Source organism: Lolium rigidum, chromosome 1 (assembly GCF_022539505.1).
Source record: "Lolium rigidum isolate FL_2022 chromosome 1, APGP_CSIRO_Lrig_0.1, whole genome shotgun sequence".
In the NCBI taxonomy this organism is placed as follows: domain Eukaryota; kingdom Viridiplantae; phylum Streptophyta; class Magnoliopsida; order Poales; family Poaceae; genus Lolium; species Lolium rigidum.
The window spans coordinates 330,311,214-330,326,396 of record NC_061508.1 but is presented as its reverse complement, the minus strand read 5'-3'; positions in this window follow the sequence as shown (position 1 = coordinate 330,326,396).

The following is a 15,183-nucleotide window of genomic DNA, read 5'->3' as shown; positions in this document are numbered from 1 at the left end:
CTAGAAGGTTCTAGAAAAGTCCGGAAGAAACGCACTTTGGAAGGTGGAGTCCCGGAAGGACTCCACAAGCTTGGCCAGCCAAACCCTAGAGGGGAAAGTCCAAGGTGGACTTCCCCCAAGGTGGCCGGCCACCCCTTCATGGAAAGGTGGGAGTCCCACTTGAGGTGGGAATCCCACCTTGGGTAGGTTTCCCACACATGGAAGGTTTTGGGTTGGGGTCTTATTCGAAGACTTGTACACCAACTCTTGGGTGTTCCACCTATATAATGAGGGCCAAGGGAGGGGGCCGGCTACACCAAAAGCCACCACCTTGGCCGCCCCCTATAGTGGCCGGCCACCCCCTCTCCCCAAACCCTAGCGGTCTCTCTCCTCCACCACATCCCGCACGCTTAAGCGAAGCTCCGCCGGATTTCTCCACCACCACCGACACCACGCCGTCGTGCTGTCGGATTCAAGAGGAGCTACTACTTCCGCTGCCCGCCGGAACGGGGAGGTGGACGTCGTCTTCATCAACAACCGAACGTGTGACCGAGTACGGAGGTGCCGCCCGTTCGTGGCGCCGGAACCGATCGTGATCAAGATCTTCTACGCGCTTTTGCAAGCGGCAAGTGATCGTCTACCGCAGCAATAAGAGCCTACTCTTATAGGCTTTGGAATCTCTTCAAGGGTTAGTCTTGATCATCCCCTCGTTGCTACCGTCTTCTAGATTGCATCTTGGCTTGGATTGCGTGTTCGCGATAGGAAAATTTTTGTTTTCTATGCTACGTTATCCTACACATTGTTCTTTACTGTTCTTTGCAAACAAACACCATCTTCCACTCGATACGTTTAATCCTTCGTTTTCAGCAAGCCGGTGAGATTGACAACCTCACTGTTACGTTGGGGCAAAGTATCTTGATTGTGTTGTGCAGGTTCCACGTTGGCGCTGGTTTCACTGGTGTTGCGCCGCACTACACTCCTCCACCAACAACCTTCATGTGCTTCTTGGCTCCTACTGGTTCGATAACCTTGGTTTCATACTGAGGGAAACTTGCTTCTATACGCATCATACCTTCCACTTGGGGTTCCCAACGGACGTGTGCTTCGCGCGTATCATAATGCTACATGTTGTGTTTGGTGGGATCCGATGAATCTAGAATATTATGTCAAGTTGTTTATGTGCTTGCATGCTCTCCGTTGCTAGTAGAGGCTCTGGCCAAGTTGATACTTGTAACTCCAAGAGGGAGTATTTATGCTCGATAGTGGGTTCATGCCTCCATTTAATCTGGGACAGTGACAGAAAGTTCTAAGGTTGTGGATGTGTTGTTGCTACTAGGGATAAAACATCGATGATTTGTCTAAGGATATTTGTGTTGATTACATTACGCACCATACTTAATGCAATTATCTGTTGTTTACAACTTAATACTGGAGGGGGTGCGGATGCTAACCCGAAGGTGGATTATTTAGGAATAGATGCATGCTGGATAGCGGTCTATGTACTTTGTCGTAATGCCCTGATTAAATCTCATAGTAATCATCATTGATATGTATTGAATCTTTATTTGTCAATTGCCCACCTGTAATTTGTTCACCCAACATGCTAGTTATCTTATTGGAGAGACACCACTAGTGAACCGTGGACCCCGGTCCATTCTTTTACATCTGAATACAATCTACTGCAATCATTGTTCTTTACTGTTCTTTGCAAACAAACACCATCTTCCACTCGATACGTTTAATCCTTTGTTCTCAGCAAGCCGGTGAGATTGACAACCTCACTGTTACGTTGGGGCAAAGTATCCTGATTGTGTTGTGCAGGTTCCACGTTGGCGCCGGTTTCACTGGTGTTGCGCCGCACTACACTCCTCCACCAACAACCTTCACGTGCTTCTTGGCTCCTACTGGTCCGATAACCTTGGTTTCATACTGAGGGAAACTTGCTTCTGTACGCATCATACCTTCCACTTGGGGTTCCCAACGGACGTGTGCTTCGCGCATATCAAGCTAAATTTCTAGCGCTGTTGCCGGGGAGATCAAGACACGCTGCAAGGGGAGTCTCCACATCCAATCTTTTTTACTTTGTTTTTGTCTTGTTTTACTTTATTTTATTTACTGTCTTGTTTGCTTTATATCAAAAACACACAAAAATTAGTTACTTTACTTTCTGTCTTGTTTACTTGTTCTATATCAAAACACAAAAAAAAAATTACTTATCTTTACTTTATTCTACTTGCTTAGTTTACTTTATTACTGCTACAATGGGTACTCCTGAAAATACTAAGTTGTGTGATTTCACTAGCACAAATAATAATGATTTTATAAGTACTCCTATTGCTCCACTCTGCTACTACAAGCAGAATTCTATGAAATTAAACCTCGCTTTATTGAATCTTGTTATGAGAGAGCAATTTTCTCGGTGTTAGTACTGATGATGCTCGCTCGCCCATCTTAATAATTTTGTTGAACTTTGTGAAATGCAAAAGTATAAGGATATAGATGGTGATATTATAAAACTGAAATTGTTTCCTTTGTCATTAAGAGGAAGAGCTAAAGATTGGTTGCTTTCTTTGCCTAAGAATAGTATTGATTCATGGACTAAATGTAAAAATGCTTTTATTGGTAAATATTATCCCCCTGCTAAGATTATATCTTTGAGAAGTAGCATTATGAATTTTAAACAATTTGATAATGAACATGTTGCTCAAGCATGGGAGAGAATGAAATCTTTGGTAAAGAATTGCCCTACCCATGGACTAACTAATTGGATGATCATCCAAACCTTTTATGCAGGATTGAATTTTTCCTCAAGGAACCTATTGGATTCAGCTGCTGGATGTACTTTTATGTCCATCACCTTGGGCGCCGCAACAAAGCTTCTTGATGATATGATGATCAATTACTCTGAATGGCACACTGAAAGAACTCCTCAAGGTAAGAAGGTAAATTCTGTTGAAGAAACCTCTTCTTTGGGTGATAAGATTGATTCTATTATGTCTATTCTTGCAAATGGTAGATCTCATATTGATCCTAATAATGTTCCTTTAGCTTCATTGGTTGCTCAAGAAGAAAATGTTGATGTGAATTTCATTAAGAATAATAATTTCAACAACAATGCTTATAGGAATAATTATGGTAACAACAACTATAGGCCATATCCTTCTAATAATGGTAGTGGTTATGGTAATTCTGATGGTAATTCTTACAACAATAATAAGAGTGTACCCTCTGATCTTGAAGTCATGCTTAAAGAATTTATTAGTACACAAACTGCTTTTAATAAAACTGTTGAAGAAAAGCTTGGTAAAATTGATGTTCTTGCTTCTAAGGTTGATAGTCTTGCTCTTGATGTTGATCATCTAAAACTTAAAGTTATGCCTGAGGAAGTTAAAGATGCTAGGTTTGCTAAAACAAATGCCATCCAAGTTAAAATTAATGATAATATTAGAATGTTGGCTGAATTGCATGCTAGGTGAGATAGAGAAGAAAAAGAAAAACTTGCTAAAGAGAATAATGTAGCTAAAGTTTGGACTATTACCACCACTAGTAATGATGATTCTACACATGTTGCTACACCTCCTACTATCAATGGTAAAATAATTGGTGTTGGCAATGTTTCTACTCCTAGTGCAAAGCGTGCAAAATTGCCTGAAACTGCTAAAACTGCTTGTGATAAAACTGCTGAAATTTTTCAAAATATTGGGGACAATGATTCCATTGTTGTAGAACATAATGGTTTAGATTTTGATGATTGTCATATTACTGAAGTTATAAAGTTCTTACAAAAACTTGCTACAAGTCCTAATGCTAGTGCTATAAATTTAGCCTTTACAAAACATATTACAAATGCTCTCATTAAAGCTAGGGAAGAGAAATTAAAACTTGAAGCTTCTATACCTAGGAAATTAGAAGATGGTTGGGAGCCCATCATTAAGATGAAATTCAATGATTTTGAATGTAATTCTTTATGTGATCTTGGTGCAAGTATTTCTGTTATGCCTAAGAAAATTTATGATATGCTTGACTTGCCACCATTGAAAAATTGTTATTTGGATGTTAATCTTGCTAATAATTGTAAAATGAAACCTTTGGGGAGGATTGATAATGTTCGCATTACGGTTAACAATAACCTTGTCCCCGTTGATTTTGTTGTCTTGGATATTGAATGCAATGCATCTTGTCCTATTGTCTTGGGAAGACCCTTTCTTCGAACTGTTGGTGCTGTTATTGATATGAAAGAGGGAAATATTAAGTATCAATTTCCTCTCAAGAAAGGTATGAAACACTTCCCTAGAAAGAGAATGAAGTTGCCTTTTGATTCTATTATTAGAACAAATTATGATGTTGATGCTTCTTCTCTTGATGTTACTTGATTTGCACTTTCTGCGCCTAGCTGAAAGGCGTTAAAGAAAAGCACTTCTTGGGAGATAACCCATGTTTTTATTTTACTACTGTATTGTTGAGTCTTGGAAGTTGTTACTACTGTAGCAACCTCTCCTTATCATGTTTTTGTGCCAAGTAAAGTCTCTATGGTAAAGTTGATGCTAGATTTGGATTGCTCGCGTGAAACATAATTGCTGTCTCGTCACGAATTTGCATAGAACTCTCTGTCATCGCCAATTTACGTGCGTGATCCTCGGATATGTACGCAACTTTCATTAGTTTTGAATTTTTCCGTTTGAGCAAGTTAAGTGCCTCCGTAAAATTCGTCTTTACGGATCGTTCGTTTTGACAGATTCTGCCTTTTATTTCGCATTGCCGCTTTTGCTATGTTGAATGGGTTTCTTTGTTCCATTAACTTTCAGTAGCTTTGTGCAATGTCCAGAGGTGTTAAGAATGATTATGCCACCTCTGAATATATGAATTTTTGATTATGCACTAACCCTCTAATGAGTTTGCTTGAAGTTTGGTGTGGAGGAAGTTTTCAAGGGTCAAGAGAAGAGGATGATACAATATGATCAAGAAGAGTGAAAGGTCTAAGCTTGGGGATGCCCCGGTGGTTCATCCCTGCATATTTTAAGAAGACTCAAGCATCTAAGCTTGGGGTTGCCCAAGGCATCCCCTTCTTCATCGACAACTTATCAGGTCACTTCTAGTGAAACTATATTTTTATTCCATCACATCTTATGTTCTTTACTTGGAGCGTCTTTTTGCTTTTATTTTTGTTTTGGTTCGAATAAAGTTTGATCCCACCATCCTTATAATGGAGATATTACGCTCCGCTTTTTCATTTGGAATACTTGTGTTCTTAGTTGTGCTTTAATGTTCATGGCGAAGGCTGAAATTGCTTCGTTGATTGCTATTTGGTTGGAATCAGAAAATTCTTCATATGGTTTGGAATAACTGGGCAATTGTTTTGAGCTCTCATAGATCATGTTTAAGCTCTTGCATCATGTAGTTTAATCTATTAATGGAGAACTACCGTAGAGCTTGTTAAAATTTGGTTTGCATGATTGGTCTCTCTAAGTCTAGATATTTTCTGGTAAAGTGTTTGAACAACAAGGAAGACAGTGTAGAGTCTTATAATGCTTGCAATATGTTCTTGTGTAAGTCTTGCTGTACCTGTTCATACTTGTGTTTGCTTCAAACAACCTTGCTAGCCCAATCCTTGTACTGAGAGGAAATGCTTCTCGTGCATCCAAACACCTTGAGCCAAAACCCATGCCATTTGTGTCCACCATATCTACCTACTATGTGGTATTTTTCTGCCATTCCAAAGTAAATTATTTGAGTACTACCTTTAAAATTTCATTCCTTTATCTTTGCAATGTATAGCTCATGGGACAAATAGCTTAAAAACTATTGTGGTGAGGAATATGTAGTTATGTGTCTTAGTTCTTATAAGTTGCTTGTTGAGCGGTAACCATGTTTCTGGGGACGCCATCAACTTTTTACCTTTGTTGGATATCATGTGAGATGCTATGCATGTTCGTCTTGTCCGAAGTAAGGGTGATTTTCATGATCAAATGGTTTGAGTATGCATATTGTTAGAGAAGAACATTGGGCCGCTAACCAAAGCCATGTATCATGGTGGAAGTTTTCAGCTTGGACATACAACCTCACTCTCTTATGAGAATTTTATCTCGTTGTTGAATGCTTATGCATTAAAAGAGGAGTCCATTATCTCGTTGTCTATGTTGTCCCGGTATGGATGTCCTAAGTTGAGATCTCGTTAAAAACGAGAAATCAAATGCAATTGATCTCCTAGGACCTTTGTACAGGCGGCATAGAGGTACCCCTTTGTGACACTTGGTTGAAACATATGTCATGCAATGATAATCCGTGTTAATCCAAGCTAATTAGGACAAGGTGCGAGCACTATTAGTACTCTATGCATGAGGCTTGCAACTTGTAGGAAGTATTATGCATAGCACATATGAATTATTACTACCGTTGACAAAATTGTTTCAATGTTTTCAAAATAAAAGCTCTAGCACAAAAATAGTAATCCAAGCTTCCCTCTGCGAAGGGCCATTCTTTTACTTCTATCTTAGAAGCAAACACTTGTGTTAACTGTGTGCATTGATTCTTACATGTTTACTTATTGCACTTGTTATATTGCTTTATGTTGACAAAAATCCATGAGATATACATGTTACAAGTTGAAAGCAATTGCTGAAACTTAATCATCCTTTGTGTTGCTTCAATGCATTCTACTTTGAATTTATTGCTTATGAGTTAGTTCTTATGCAAGTCTTGTTGATGCTTGTCTTGAAAGTACTATTCATGAAAAGTTTTGCTATATGATTCATTTGTTTAGTCATCATCTTTTGTTAGCAATCTTTTGCTTCAGATCACTCCATTCATCTCATATGCTTTACAATAATGTTGATCATGGTTATGTTGGTAGCATGTCAGTTCAGAAATTATTTGTTGTTATCATTTACCTACTCGAGGGCGAGTAGGAACTAAGCTTGGGGATGCTTGATACGTCTCAAACGTATCTATAATTTCTTATGTTCCATGCTACTTTTATAACAATACTTGCATGTTTTATACATACTTTACATCATTATTATACATTTTCCGGCACTAACCTATTAACAAGATGCCGAAGCGCCAGTTGCTGTTTTCTGCTGTTTTTGGTTTCAGAAATCCTACAAAGGAAATATTCTCGGAATTAGACGAAATCAACGCCCAGGGTCTTATTTTTCCGCGGAGCTTCCAGAAGACCGGAGGAGATACGAAGTGGGGCCGCGAGGGGCCGGCACCATAGGGCGGCGCGGCCTGCCTGGGGCCCGCGCCGGCCTATGGTGTGGGGCCCCCGCGTCGCCCCCTGACCTACTGATGTCTACTCACGCTTCTTTTTATGTAGACAGTGTTGGGCCTCCAAGAGCAGAGGTTTGTAGTACAGCAGCAAGTTTTCCCTTAAGTGGATCACCCAAGGTTTATCGAACTCAGGGAGGAAGAGGTCAAAGATATCCCTCTCAAGCAACCCCGCAATCACGATACAAGAAGTCTCTTGTGTCCCCAACACACCTAATACACTTGTCGGATGTATAGGTGCACTAGTTCGGCGAAGAGATAGTGAAATACAAGTAGTATGGATGTATATGAGTGGTAATAGCAATCTGAATAAAATATGGCAGCGAGTAAACATGCAACGAACGATAAATAAACGGAGATTCGATGTTTGGAAACAAGGCCTAGGGATCATACTTTCACTAGTGGACACTCTCAACATTGATCACATAATAAATTAATAACTTCTCTCATTTGTGCTACATACACTCTTTTGTTGGATGACAAACACCATTCATTGTGTAGGGCTACAAGAACTCCCTCAAGCCGGAGTTAACAAGCGCCACAACATTCAGCATTCATATTTAAGTAACCTTAGAGCATAATAGATCTTTGCAAAATAAACCGAGTACTAACATAGCATACACACTATCACCATTACACTATGAAGGGGGAATAGATCACATCAATACTATCATAGTAATAATTGACTACATAACCTACAAGAGATTATGATCATAATCTACGACAAGAACCACACGATGCACACACTGTCACCATTACACCATGCAGGAGGAATAGACTACTTTAATAACATCACATGAGTAGCACATAGACTAGTAGCGATACAAAGCTCATCATATGGATCTCAATTATGCGAAACAATTCATGAGATCATTGTATTGGAGTACAGAGAGAGAGAGAGATTAACCACATAGCTACCGGTACAGCCCTTAGCCTCGAGGGAGAACTACTCCCTCCTCATCATGGGAGACAGCAATGGCGATGAAGATGGCAGTGGTGTCGATGGAGAAGCCTTCCGGGGGCACTTCCCCGTCCCGGCGGTGTGCCGAAACAGAGACTCCTGTCCCCCAGATCTTGGCTTCGCGATGGCGGCGGCTCTGGAAGGTTTCTCGTACCGTGGCTTTTTCGTCTAGGGTTTTCACATCAGGGACTTTATATAGGCGAAAAGGCAACCTCGGAGGGGGCCTGGTGGAGCCAGACCATAGGGGGGCGTGCCCACCCCCCTGGCCGCGCCGCCAGGTGGTGTGGGGCCCCCTGGCTCCCCTCTGGTCCCTTTACGATGTTCTGGAAGCTCCCGGGAAAAATAAGATGTTGGGCGTTGATTTCGTCTGATTCCGAGAATATTTCCTTACTAGGATTTCTGAAACCAAAAACAGCAGAAAACAGGAACTGGCACTTCGGCATCTCGTCAATAGGTTAGTTCCGGAAAATGCATCAAAACGATATAGAGTGTGAACAAAACATGTAGGTATTGTCATAAAACAAGCATGGAACATCAGAAATTATAGATACGTTGGAGACGTATCAGCATCCCCAAGCTTAGTTCCTACTCGCCCTCGAGTAGGTAAACGATAACAAGAGTAATTTCTGAGGTGACATGCTACCAACATAATCTTGATCAACATTATTGTAAAGCATATGACATGAATGAAGTGATCTGAAGCAAAAGATTGCTAACAAAAGATAATGACTAAACAAATGAATCATATAGCAAAACTTTTCATGAATAGTACTTTCAAGACAAGCATCAATAAGTCTTGCATAAGAGTTAACTCATAAAGCAATAAATTCAAAGTAAAGGCATCGAAGCAACACAAAGGAAGATATAAGTTTCAGCAGTTGGTTTCAACTTTCAACATGCATATCTCATGGATAATTGTCAACATAGAGTAATATGATGAATGCAAATAAGCAAGTATGTAAGAATCAATGCACAGTTGACACACGTGTTTGCTTCTAAGATGGAAGGAAATGGGTAAACTGACTCAACATAAAGTAAAAGATAGGCCCTTCGTAGAGGGAAGCAGGGATTAAATCATGTGCTAGAGCTTTTCAAGTTTTGAAATCATATAGAGAGCATAAAAGTAAAATTTTGAGAGGTGTTTGTTGTTGTCAACGAATGGTAATGGGTACTCTAACTACCTTATCAACCGGACTTTCAAGAGCGGCTCACATGAAGGACGTTATCTCTACCGGCAAGGTAGATCATCCCTCTTCTCTTTTGTTTACACATGTACTTTAGTTTTATTTATTAGATGACACTCCCCCCAACCTTTGCTTACACAAGCCATGGCTAACCGAATCCTCGGGTGCCTTCCAACATTCACATACCATGGAGGACTGTCTATTTGCAAATTTAAGTTGCTTACTGATAGATCAGAGCAAAACATGTGAAGAGAATTATTAATGCAACTTGTAATTAATTGGGGCTGGGAACCCCATTGCCAGCTCTTTTTGCAAAATTATTGGATAAGCGGATGAGCCACTAGTCCATTGTGAAAGTCTGTCAAAAGTAAATGACAAGATCGAAAGATAAAACACCACATACTTCCTCATGAGCTATAAAACATTGACACAAAGAAGAGATAATAGCTTTTGAATTGTTTAAAGGTAGCACATGAAGTATTTACTTGGAATGTCAGGAAATACCACATAGTAGGTAGATATGGTGGACACAAATGGCATAGGTTTTGGCTCAAGGTTTTGGATGCACGAGAAGCATTCCCTCTCAGTACAAGGCTTTGGCTAGCAAGGTTGTTTGAAGCAAACACAAGTATGAACCGATACAGCAAAACTTACATAAGAACATATTGCAAGCATTATAAGACTCTACATTGTCTTCCTTGTTGCTCAAACACTTTTACCAGAAAATATCTAGACCTTAGAGAGACCAATCATGCAAACCAAATTTCAACAAGCTCTACGGTAGTTCTCCACTACTAGATTTAAACTACATGATGCAAGAGCTTAAACATGATCTATGAGAGCTCAAAACAATTGCCAAGTATCAAATTATTCAAGACCATATGAAGCATTTTCTGATTCCAACCAAATAACAACAATAAAGCGATCAACTTTCGCCCTTGAACATTAAAAGCAAAAATGAAGAACACTAGTGTTCATATAAAAAGCGGAGCGTGTCTCTCTCCCAGACATGAGCATGTATTTATTCAGAGAATGAAAATAACAAAACGAAAATAAAAGCACACAGACGCTCCAAGTAAAGTACATAAGATGTGACGGAATAAAAATATATATAGTTTCACTAGAAGTGACCTGATAAGTTGTCGATGAAGAAGGGGATGCCTTGGGCATCCCCAAGCTTAGATGCTTGAGTCTTCTTAAAATATGCAGGGATGAACCACGGGGGCATCCCCAAGCTTAGACCTTTCACTCTTCTTGATCATAGTATATCATCCTCTTCTATTGACCCTTGAAAACTTCCTCCACACCAAACTTCAAGCAAACTCATTAGAGGGTTAGTGCATAATAAAAATTCACATGTTCAGAGGTGACACAATCATTCTTAACACTTCTGGACATTGCACAAAGCTTCTGAAAGTTAATGGAACAAAGAAACTCATTCAACATAACAAAAGCGGCAATGCGAAATAAAAGGCAGAATCTGTCAAAACAGAACAGTCCGTAAAGACGAATTTTGCAGGGGCACTTAACTTTCTCAAACGGAAAAAATCAAAACTAATGAAAGTTGCGTACATATCTGAGGATCACGCACGTAAATTTTCAGATTTTTTTGACTCTTCTACAGAGAGATCTGCGCGAATTCGTGACAGACAGCAATGCTGTTTCTGTGCAGCAATCCAAATCTAGCATCAAGTTTACCATAGAGACTTTACTTGGCACAAAAACATGATAAGAATAGGTTGCTACAGTAGTAAACAACTTGCAAGACTCAACAATACAGTAGCAAAATAAACACATGGGTTATCTCCCAAGAAGTTCTTTCTTTATAGCCATTAAGATGGGCTCAGTAATTTTAATGATGCTCTCGCAAGAATTAAGATTTGAAGCAAAAGAGAACATCAAGAAGCAAATTAAAAACATATTTAAGCCTAACCCACTTCCTATGAAAAGGAATCTTGTACACAAATAAATTCATGAAGAACAAAGTGGCAATAGAAAACCAACACAAGCGCAATTTCAAGATTCTCAATATAAAGAGGGGAAACTTAATATTATTAAGATGCATATAACCATGTTTCCCTCTCTCATAATAACTTTCAGTAGCATCATGAACAAACTCAACAATATAACTATCACATACAACATTCTTGTCATGAGCTACATGAATAAAATTATTACTCTCCACATAAGCATAATCAATTTTATTAGTTGTAGTGGGAGCAAATCCAACAAAGTAGCTATCATTATTATTCTCATCAAGTGTAGGAGGCATAGTATAATCATAATAAAATTTACTCTCCATAGTAGGCGGCACCAAAAGACCACTATCATTATAATCATCATAAATAGGAGGCAAAGTATCATCAAAGAAAATTTTCTCCTCAATGCTTGGGGGACTAAAAATATCATGCTCATCAAAACCAGCTTCCCCAAGCTTAGAATTTTTCATATTTTTAGCAACAATGGTGTTCAAAGCGTTCATACTAATATCATTGCTACTAGCATGCAAATAAGATTCCATAGGTTTTTTAATTTTCGCAGCAAACAATCCATGTCTTAACTCAGGAAATAGAATAAAAAGCTCATTGTTGCTTTCCATTATGCCTAACTAGTGTAAACAAGAAACCAAAAGATGCAATTGCAGGATCTAAAGGAAATAGCTTCGAGCACTTACAACGGCAACAGGAAATAACTTAGTTACCTAGGACCGGAGTATGAGTGCCTTTTACCTTTCCTCCCCGGCAACGGCGCCAGAAAATAGCTTGATGTCTACTCACGCTTCTTTTCATGTAGACAGTGTTGGGCCTCCAAGAGCAGTGGTTTGTAGAACAGCAGCAAGTTTTCCCTTAAGTGGATCACCCAAGGTTTATCGAACTCAGGGAGGAAGAGGTCAAAGATATCCCTCTCAAGCAACCACTGCAATCACGATACAAGAAGTCTCTTGTGTCCCCAACACACCTAATACACTTGTCGGATGTATAGGTGCACTAGTTCGGCGAAGAGATAGTGAAATACAAGTAGTATGGATGTATATGAGTGGTAATAGCAATCTGAATAAAATATGGCAGCGAGTAAACATGCAACAGAACAGTAAATAAACGGAGATTCGATGTTTGGAAACAAGGCCTAGGGATCATACTTTCACTAGTGGACACTCTCAACATTGATCACATAATAAATTAATAACTTCTCTCATTTGTGCTACATACACTCTTTTGTTGGATGACAAACACCATTCATTGTGTAGGGCTACAAGAGCTCCCTCAAGCCGGAGTTAACAAGCGCCACAACATTCAGCATTCATATTTAAGTAACCTTAGAGCATAATAGATCTTTGCAAAATAAACCGAGTACTAACATAGCATACACACTGTCACCATTTGTTATCACCAGATTTTGGCCAAATCAGGAGATGGGCCGTAAGTGAAGATGGGCTTGAAGGATATATGCCTGGAGCGTCTTTGAAGCGGCCTTGCACGAAGAGTTTGGGCTAGATTGCCCGTGTATCTGTAATATAGTAGATCGCATCTTAGTTTAGAATTAAAAGATAGAGTTTAACCCGTGCACGGTTAGGTGCACACCCGAATTAGAAAGTCCCTTGGACTATAAATATGTATCTAGGGTTATCGAAAAAGGAGGACAATCACGTTCACAACAAACACAAATCAGGCGCATCGCCACCCCTACTTTCGAGGGTTTCTTCGGGTAAGCATCATGCTGCCTAGATCGCATCTTGCGATCTAGGCGTACTGCGTTTATTCGTTACCTTGTGTTGCTCGTCTTTGAAGCGTTGTTGATGGCGAGTAACACTATCTATCTTAGGTGTTTTGGGGCTTGCATGGATGCTTTTCTTATACATGCTTGCTTAGCTATGCTGCCCCACGATATCTAGCTGCCCTTATACCTACCTAGGTGTAATGGCAGCACCTTGCTTGTTCGTTATTTAGTAGATCCAATCTGTTATAGTTGCTCCTTGATTCTTCAAGGATTGGTTTAATATCTGTTTGGTTAGGCCTTGCAAACGGGTTGAACGATCCGGTAGCACGTAAGGTATGGTTTGTTAATCCTAAGAGGGATGTTCCGGGAATTGACTTAATGTTGGTTTTTAGGCCTCTTCTAGGGTTAGTTTTCCATTATCTTTCGTGTTTATTAGGCTCAACTACGCGTAGGATGTTCCGATCATGCGGTGAAAACCCCAAACTGTCGTAGATTGGTTTAGCTTTATATTGATCAAGTAGGAGCCCCGTGTCATCGTTGACCCGACGTGAACCATGGGGCGATCGGCTCTTTGAGCCGATCCACAGGGCAACCTGAGAGCCGATCGGGCTCGTATTTAATGTTTACGTGTCCGCCATGCGAGAAACTAATCGAAGCAATCCAACACCTTCACGACCAGGTATAGGTCGGGTGGCACGCCCTTGCAACCGCTAGGACGTGTGCCAGAACATTTGCGGGACGACGTCGAGGGACCAGGACCCCCTGCAGTCTTGGAAGCCTCCCGGCTCTTCGTGTTGCTTAACCACTGCTCGCCGGTGGGTTTTGGCAGGCAACACATTCTGGCACGCCCGGTGGGACCATCTTCCGCAACAACCGCGTCAACATCCGAGATGGCGGAAGAACCGGTCAAGTACGAAGATCTGCCTGCTGAGCATACGAAGAAATATGATGATCTCAAGGCCATCTTCGAAGCCGAGCTCATCGGCTCTTTCGAGAAGACCCGTTCGCACGGGATCAAGTTCAAAGGGTTCCAACCCGAAGGCGCGTTGGAGGGACTAGATCTATCGCTCCCTTCGGAGGAACGTACCAGAGCCCTGCGGCAGGAAATTAACTATGCCGTTGCTCATTCTCTACATTGGCATTACGAGAGCACTGGTGAACACTTTGGAGCGTGTTGCGCTTCACGTGGTGCAAGAAATCATGAAGCATCGGTATTCTCCTTCAGGACCTGCGCTAGGAACTCATCAGGGAGAGATACCGTTCTACACCAGGCCACCACTGCCGTACACGATGGCAGCTCCACAGCAACAAGGTTCGCCGGCGTACGTCGTCTACAAGGTTGGAGGTGATCCTGGCGATTACCAATTCCTGTATGAGCCGCCCAAGGAGATTCCACATGGATACGTGTGCACGTACGTGCCGGACTGCAACAACTGGGTGAGCCAGGTTACAGCAGGAGGGACTGCCACAGCCGGAGGGATTGCCACGAGCGGGGAGGAAGTTCCGGAGCGGATGCTGAGAAACAGGCGTGGCTAGCTAAATATGCCACCGGAACAAGTCAGGAACACTCAACCTCTACAGCTCCTACGGTGGATCAGATCACTGCAATCTTGAGAGATCAGTTTGGCATCCTGCCGAAGAAGAGAATGATCGGCTATTCCAAGCCGTATCCCAACGAGTATGACCTAATCCCACTACCGCCTAAGTATCGGCTCCACGACTTCACAAAATTCAGTGGATCGAAGGAACCAGCTCAATTGAGCACGTGAGCCGATATTTGGCACGGTTGGGTATGGTCTCGGCTTCGAGCGAGCTGCGTGTGAGGTTCTTTTCACAATCTCTCACGGGTCCGGCCTTCGGGTGGTACACCTCGTTGCCACCAGATTCGGTTCGAACGTGGAAGCAGCTGGAAGAGCAGTTCCACATACAGTATCATTCAGAAGCTACTGAAGCTGGCATTGCCGATCTGACACGGAGTTCGGCAGAGGCGAGGAGAGACGGTGTCTGAATACATTCAGCGCTTCAGGACCGTCAGGAACCGATGTTATTCGGTTCGTTTATCTGAGAAGGAAGCAG